Raw genomic sequence first — 6,351 nt, forward strand, 5'->3', positions numbered from 1 at the left:
TCCTCAGTCCTACCCTAAGAGGCCCCGTGTCTCAGTGTCCTGGTAATCGCTGCAAGCACCTCTGAGAGAAAGCCGCCCTCAAGCTCCGACCGGTGCCAGACAGTCCAGTTTCTCCCCGTATGAGTCTGGGTCCCCAGAGACTCACCCGGAACTGGAGTTCAGAGCAGTCGGGAGCTTGTGTCTCCCTCCCGATTGAAAAACACAGCCGAGTCCTCAGTTGCCAGCCCTTTCCGCATGCACCTCCGTACCTCTGCACTCTACTTCCACACCTCCTCCGAGTCTCAGTGTGCTTTTCTCTTTCCTTCTAGTTGTAGAATTTCCACTCAGCCAGCCTTCCTGTGGTTCTGGATGATGTCCATTTTGTCTTTTAGTTGTATTTTTGAAGTGGTTGTGTGAGGCAGCAATTTCTGGTATTTACCTATGCCGCCATCATGGTTTCTTCCTTTTTGGTTGTTTTGGAATTATTTTAATAGAACATGTTATGCTAGAGATAAATAAAGTAAATGAGAGTGGCCTGAAGAGGAATGGCAGACTGTAATCATGCCTGATTTACGTTTTCAAGGAGATCTAAATAGCTATCCCATAACGAACAGATAACACTTCACCATAACCCCAAGAGATACTCTGGGCTATGATTATGTTTCTCTTTAGCTAGAGATAGCAGCACAAAAAAGGAAGGCATTTCAAGGTGACATTCAAAATGAGGAATATTTGGGAGATGGGTGACATAGGTTCATGATGAAACTCACACAACTGACCTACTAGTGTCTTTGCAATCAAGAAGAAGGCAAGCAATAAATGTAAGACCTGAAACCATAAAACCCCTACAAGAAAAAAATAGGCAATAAGTTGTTTGTCATTGGTCTTAGCAATATTCTTTTTTGGGCCTGTCTTCTAGGGCAAAGACAACAAAAGCAAAAATAAAGAAATGGGACTACAAAGCTTTTGCATCAAACTACAAAGCCTTTGTATCACATCAATAAACAAAGGGGCAACTATTGAATAGGAGAAGATATTTGCAAATGATATATCCAATGAGGGATTAATATCTAAAATATACAAAAAACTCATATAGCTCAATATAAAAAACAAGCAGTCAAATTAAAAAATGGACAGAGGAGGTCTTAACCTGGGGCCACCATATATATATATATATCACCTAATAATAGACAAACATGTAAATTAACCATCCCTCTGTTATGCTCACCAGCCAATCAGGAGAGTATGCAAATTAACCAAAAAAGGATAGCGGTTAATTTGCATATGTAGGGGCGAAGCAGCAGAGCGAGGACTGAAGGCTCCATCTGGAGCGAAGGCCTGGGTCCCGGGTGCTGGAGGAAAACTGGTGCCGGCAGCCAGGGGAAGGGAAGGTCTATTGCAAGAATCTCTTCATGCAACAAGCCTTAACCTGGGGCCACCACTGATATATATATATATCTATTGAAATCATGGGGGTGATTAACAAAACTCAGAAAAATTGACCAGTGAGAAAAAAAAAAGAATGTGGATGGAACCCCAGATAATATTAAAGAGGTTCAACAGGTGTTATCTTGAGTACAAGAAATAAAATTCATGTCTGCCTCAAGATAGGTAAAGGCTTTTAAAAGGCAATGGTATTTCCTACTTGTTAGTTTCACCTCATTTGCTTGCCTCTGCCCAACACATATTTCACAAATTCATTCATTTGTACTCTTAAATAAATTATCTCCTTAGTGTACTAGTCATACCTTTTCTATCTGCATGTTAAAGATTCAAAAATCTGTACCTTGAGCCTAACATTTTATCCTGGGTTTCAGTACTACATATCCAAATGTCTACTTAACATCTATATTTGGATGTCACATAAATGCCTCAAAATCTGCACGTACTGATGAGTGACTACTTAATGGGGCTACTTAGGGTTTCCTTTGGGGGTGATGAAAGCATTCTGGAACTAGGTAGTGATGGTTGCACAAGACTGTGAATATACTTAATGTCACTGAACTGTACACTTTAAAATGGTAAAGTTAACTTAATGTGTATTTTACCACAATAAAAAAAATTACATTTAAAAAAATGGACAGAGGACATGCATAGACACTTCTACAAAGAGGGCATACAAATGGCCAACAGACACATGAAAAGATGCTCAAAATTACTAATCATCAGGGAAATAAAAATCAAAACCACAATGAGATATCAGAGCACACCTGTCAGAATGGAACTCATCAATAAATCAACAAACAAGTTTCAGTTACGATGTGGAGAAAAGGGAACCCTCGTGCACTGTTTGTGGGAATGCAGATTGTTTCAGCCACTATGGAACACAGTATGCAGTTTCCTCAAAAAATTAAGAATAGAACTATCATAACCAGCATTTCCACTTCTAGGTACTTATCCAAAGAAATCAAAAACACTAATTTGAAAAGATATATGCACCCCTGTGTTCATTGCAATATTACTTATACTAGTCAAGATAGGAAGTAACCTAAGTGTCCATCAATATTTGAATGGACAAAAAGCTATGGTACATATAAACAATCCTATATAATAAAAGGCTAATATGCAAATTGATTTAACGGTGGAACGACTGGTTGCTATGATGCACACTGATCACCAGGGGGCAGAAACACACAGGAGCTGCCCCCTGGTGATCAGTGCACTCCCACAGGAGGAGCGCTGCTCAGCCAGAAGCCCTGAGCTGGGCTCATGGCTGGTGAGTGCAGCGGTGGTGGCGGGAGCCTCTCCCACCTCCATGACAGCTCTAAGGATGTCTGACTGCTGAGCCTTTCCTGAACAACTACTGGGTTCTAGGTGTTAGGCCTAATCATTACTCTGGGGATATAGAAGTGAGCAAAATACAACGCTTACCTGGAGATACCATTTACTAGCCAGGACAAGCATTTTGGCAAAAAGCACTGCAAATGGTCTCAAGTTACAAATGGGATTGCATCCTGGTAAACCTATTGTAAATAGAAATTATCATAAGTCAAAAATGTATTTAATAAATCTAACCTACCAAAAATCATAACTGAGCCTGCTCACCTTAAACATGTTCATTAGGGCACAGCTGGACAATTATCTTGAGTTTCATCTCAAGAGTAATTGTGTTCTTTGTCTTTCCACCAGAAGCAGGGGACACAAAAAGTAGACATAATGACATGGGAAAACCCAAAACACAATATCCAAGAAATGGTGGCAACACAGTACGATGTAGCGTACTGATTGTTTATCCTTGTGATCACATGACTGACTAGGAGCTGTAGCTCATTGCCACTGCCTAGAATTACAAGAGAGTATCAAACCAAATATTACTAGCCTGGGAAAAGATCAAAATTGGAAATATGGACTGGGGGGATGAGAAAAGACAAACCACAGAATTTACATATTTATATGCATAGCCCATGGACACAGGCAATAAAGGAGTGAAGACCTTAGGGGTTGGGTAGGGGCTTGGAGGAGGGGGGCAAACAGGGGGGAATGGGAGACATCTATAATACTATCAACAATAATAATACATATTTGAAATATATTAGAAGTATGGTTTCTTCTGAATGCTTTATTGCTTTTACACCATCACAAAATCATAACTTGAACCATCATAATTCAGCGACTGTCATTTTTTGCCTTTCCTTCTTATACAATAATAAACTTTTGGGGCAGGGCACATAGCAGCCCAGAATAATACAGACTACTTCCCAGCATCTTTTGTAGATAGGATAATTGTGTGGCATTTTTGGAGCAATAACATGTGAGCATTTATGTATACAGCTTTCAGGTAATGCCTTAAAAGGAAGAGGTATATCTTCCTTCTTGTAACTCTTTCCCCTTCTCTCTGACTGGTGAGCCATATTGGTGAGGCATTCAGATATGAGAAAACTTGTAGAGATGGTAGAGCAAAAGATAGAAGGATGAGCTTATGGATTAGAGCCATCCAATCAGATCTGAACTGTTCATGACTAATCAGTATCTCTATTGATATATGGCCAGATAATTCTTTGTGGTACATTATAAGATTTTTTTCAACATTCCTGGCCTCTAATCACTAGATGTTACTAGAACTTCCTGCTCCAAGAGCCATCTCCAGACAAATATCTCCTGGGGACCCCTCATTGAGAACTACTGCTCTAGACTCTTATTTAAGAGAAAAATCAACTTCTATCTTATTTAGGCCAGTATTAAATTGGGTTCCTGTCACACATAGATACAGAAAAGAAATTGATGGTTGCTAGATGGGAGGGGGAGGTAGGGATCTGGATGAAAAAGTGAAGGGATTAAGAAGTACATGTTGGTTGTTATAGAATTCTCATGGGGATATAAAGTATAGCATAGGAAATACAGTCAATAATATTGTAATAATTAGGTATGGTGCCAAGTGGGTATTAGAAATAGTAAGGGATCACTTTGTAAAGTATATGCTTGTCTAACCACTATGCTGTACACCTGAAACAAATATAAAATAATATTGAATGTAAACTATAATAGAATACATTAAAAAATGGGTTCTTGTAGTAGCAACTGATGCCCTAACATAGGCTTGTAAACCAATCATGACAAGACAATGTGGTGAGTCTGAGCTTTTTTGAAAAAAAAAGAGAATAAATTAAATGTTACCATGTGATCACTGCTAAAACAGAGGAATGGACAAAATACTGCCTGAGGAATTCAAGAAAAGTTTCAAATCAGATATGACTTTTGGGGGGGGGGGGCTTGAAGACCATGTAATAAAAATACATTTATTAGGAAAAGGAAACAGTATTTGCAAAAATATAGAAACCTGAGATGTCAAGCCACATCAGGGAAATGTCAGAAGTTTGAGGATAGATAGGTGGTTCTGAAACCTGGATGTACATTAGAACCATCTAAGGAGATTTTCAACTACATTGCTTTCCAGTCCCCATCCTAGACTAATGAAGACCATGTAATAAAAATACATTTATTAGGAAAAGGAAACAGTATATGCAAAAATATAGAAACCTGAGATGTCAAGCCACATCAGGGAAATGTCAGAAGTTTGAGGATAGATAGGTGGTTCTGAAACCTGGATGTACATTAGAACCATCTAAGGAGATTTTCAACTACATTGCTTTCCAGTCCCCATCCTAGACTAATTATGTGAGAATCTCTGATAATGGGGCTGAGACAATGCTTTTTCTTAAAAATACTTTCCCCATCCCTACCCAGCTAGGACTAGAGGACAGGAAGTGTAAATAAGGGTTGGGATGGGAAATGGATGGAGACAAGGCTGACAGACTAGGATGGAGCCAAACTTGGCAAAACAATGAAAAATTTAAAGCAAGTGAATAAAAAAGTGACTTGTTTTTAATGCTGTCCACTCAGGGGACAAGTAGCAAAGAGACTGAAGGTGAGGTGAGCCATGTAGGAGGCTGAAGCAGTAGTCCAGGTAAACAGAAGAAGTAAAGTCAGAGAGCCATTGCTAAGATCCATTCTATATGATTTGGTGAACAATTGTGTCTAGTAAGGACTTGTGAGTAGATCAATAGAGAGATATAGTGAAGAAAGACTGAGATATCTGGCTTGGGCAATGACTGATAGTGACACCATTCATTGAGCACAGTTTCATGCAGGTTGGGCTTAGCTGAGACAGTGTAACCAGTGTCATCCAGATAGAGCCCTCAATTTTGCTACAGTCTTTATTAAGGAACACTTAATAAATTTAATTTTAATTTAAATTCTTTATTGTTTAAAATATTTCATGAGTCTCCTTTTTCTCCCATTGACCTCTCCCCAGCCACTCCCACCCCCCAGCACAAGTTCTCACCCCGGTACTGTCTGTGTCCATTGGTTATGCTCATATGCATGCATGCAAGTCCTTTGGTTGATCTCTCACCCCCTCACCATCCGCCTTCCCTCATAACTTGGACAGTATGTTCGATTCTTCTATGATTCTGGTTCTATTTTTTTAAATTTTGTTTTATTGCTTAAAGTATTACAAAGAGTATTACATATGTCTCCTTTTTTTTTCCCTTGACCTTCCCCCAGCCTTCCCTATCCCCCAGTGTCTTGTGTCCATTGGTTATGCTTATATGCATGCATACAAGTCCTTCGGTTGATCTCTTACCCGCTGCCACCCTCCCCAGCCTTCCCACTGTAGTTTGACAGTCTGTTTGATGCTGCTCTGCCCCTGTATCTATTTTTGTTCATCAGTTTATGTTGTTCATTATATCCCACAAATGAGTGAGACCATGTGATATTTATCTTTCTCTGAATGGCTTATTTCTTTTAGCATAATGCTTTCCAGTTCCACCCATGTTGTTGCAAATGGTAAGAATTCCTTCTTTTTTAGAGCAGTATAGTATTCCATTGTTTAGATGTACCACAGTTTTCTAACCCACTCATCTGCTGATGGGC

The sequence above is a fragment of the Myotis brandtii genome, unplaced genomic scaffold, assembly GCF_000412655.1.
Source record: "Myotis brandtii unplaced genomic scaffold, ASM41265v1 scaffold748, whole genome shotgun sequence".
In the NCBI taxonomy this organism is placed as follows: domain Eukaryota; kingdom Metazoa; phylum Chordata; class Mammalia; order Chiroptera; family Vespertilionidae; genus Myotis; species Myotis brandtii.